The sequence below is a fragment of the Coenobita brevimanus genome, chromosome 24 (genome assembly GCF_032717465.1).
Source record: "Coenobita brevimanus isolate Jiangsu-jjx chromosome 24, ASM3271746v2, whole genome shotgun sequence".
Taxonomy (NCBI): Eukaryota; Metazoa; Arthropoda; class Malacostraca; order Decapoda; family Coenobitidae; genus Coenobita; species Coenobita brevimanus.
In genome coordinates this window covers 440971-443388 of record NC_136977.1, presented here as the reverse complement: position 1 = coordinate 443388, position 2418 = coordinate 440971, and positions in this window count along the sequence as shown.

The window sequence follows — 2418 nt, the reverse complement described above, 5'->3', positions numbered from 1 at the left end:
AGACCAAAGGAGGGTTGCCCAAAATCAAGCCATCCATAACGCTAAACTTGCGCTTAAAAATAGCTCCTGTCTTAAATACAGAAATATTGCAAAAAATGATGAAAAAAGCATAAAACCTTTATATAATCGCCAGTTCTTTGAAAATCTCTAGATTATAGCTAAATATACTGCAGCTTGACGTAAAAATGTGTCGCTTAATGTCAGTGAAAAATCTCTATAGCTAGCAAAATAAAAAGCTAAATTGGCAAGCCTAAGTAGGACAAGATGACGCTCTGAATGTTGATTTGATGATATGAAGATAAATGCAACTTAAATAAAATAAGATGGGTACTATATATGATACAAATGATAAAAACATAAGATGAAAAATGCTACAAAAAGTGGCCGAAAAAAAACATGGGTAATTTGGAAACACATGACTAGCGGGACATTTAAATTGAGCAAATGGTTGCCGAGACTTTGTAGCAAACGATTTATTCTGAATGTTAGACTTTAACACTTTCCTGCGCTATTTACATCGTTTTAGTACTGACATCATTCGAGAAAATTGAGATACCATGTACAAAACCATGGACATATTCAGGATGGTATTGGAGGCTTTGCGCCACTTCCCTAGTGATTTATTTGGCACATTAAACCTTTACATTCTTTTGCATGCTATGTATAGTCTTAGTAACGACAGAGTTTGCATCGGTAACAGGAAAATGAGGTTTAATGTGCAGAAAAAATCACCCAAAGTGTTACAAAGCCTCCATGCCACTTACAATGCAATCATGTCGCAAACCCCTAGCTATGTGGGTGGTTGAGGCTAGGCTGATGTAGTCCTGAATATCTGGCCTTTCATCACGAATGATATAATTTTCATCCCCATCAGAAGCATAGGGGCCTAGGGCTTGGCTACTCAATCTTGATATTTATAGCAAGGGTGGGTGACCAGCCTCACCAACCCATGGGTGACTTTATGAGAGCAATAAACTCCAGCTACCCCAGGATATAAACCATTACAGGCTGCCTAGATGGAGAGCCTTAAATCTCTAACCAGTAGCCATCATTTGGTTACACGGTTATCATCCGATGTTTTACATTTTTTACTTAGTGTACAACAAACTATTTGGCAAGTCAGTCAGTGTAGAGCTACATACATATTCATGAAAAATGGTCTGGTAATTTAGTGCAGTAGTAAATATGTGAAATAAGCTACCTGATGCAACAATTGCTTTCCCTTTCACCGAGTTTCAAGAATAGACAAGACATAAGACTGCTAAGGTTTGAATATAAAATTTGTCTTAGCTACTAGTCCATCAATTTCCCCTTTTCACGTTTTACTACATTATTCCGATTCATTTCGTCCTTTCATATAAAACTTCCACGTTAAATTTTCTATGCTGCATGGAATTTCTCCTCGTTTTTTCCTTGCTGTATTAGCTGAAGAGTTTGGTGGGCTGGGAAGAGCCTTCTTCTTTGTTATTCATGTCTTATTCTAGTAATTTAGCCCCCCTCCAAGGAGTTATTAGCATGAGCCATCTGGCCTACTGCATTTTCCATCCTTTCTTATGTTCCTATATAATATCTTAATCATATTACTGATCCAGAGCTTCATCTTCACTGTACTGTAGCCTGTTTTTACTCTTCAACCTACGAAAATGCTCCTGTAAAGATGAAATTCTTGATCAATGATATGATTTAAATGTCACATACAAACAAAAGAAAGGTGGATAAATACAGTTGTTGTTGTTCTTCCATAACCCCAGTCTGTCTGGCTAAGCAGACCCATTAGCCATAGGAACACAACCCTCCCTGCAAGTCTGTTCCACGCAGTGAACCAATGTTCCCTTCTAGCAGACAGTGCCTCACCACAGCAAAGCACAGTGAAGAGCGTGGGGGTTTGGGTACCACATGAATGCTGCAATTGCATCTCTCCACCCAGATAACAAAGGCAACACAGTGGACTCATCATTCCATTTTGGTCATATGGTTACCACCCAGAACTGTTAATGGTTCCCTGAGTTACAGGGAACCATTAGGCTTGTCACTCAGTGTAGAGCCACCTACGTGCAAAAAAGAGTAATGCAAAGTGACACAAGGCATGGGAACAAAAGAAAGAAAGGAGAGGAGACAAAGAAAAAGAATGATAAAGATGGAAGAAGTAGGAAGCACTACATCAAGTGAGTGGATGGTGGTTGCCACCACCTACCACCACTTTGGGACACCTTTATGTTGTGGCACTGATATACCCAAGTAGCTTGCAGCCTGGTTAATATGAATGTCCCCTCAACTTCCTACCTATCCCCCAAGTGGAAGATGGTGGACTCCAGTAGAAGGGTAGCTTCAACTTGCAGTCCATGAGACTCACATTCAAATGAACCTGAGTCCATAAAAACAACAAAAGGATTGCTGGACATTTCATTTCAGTCTTTG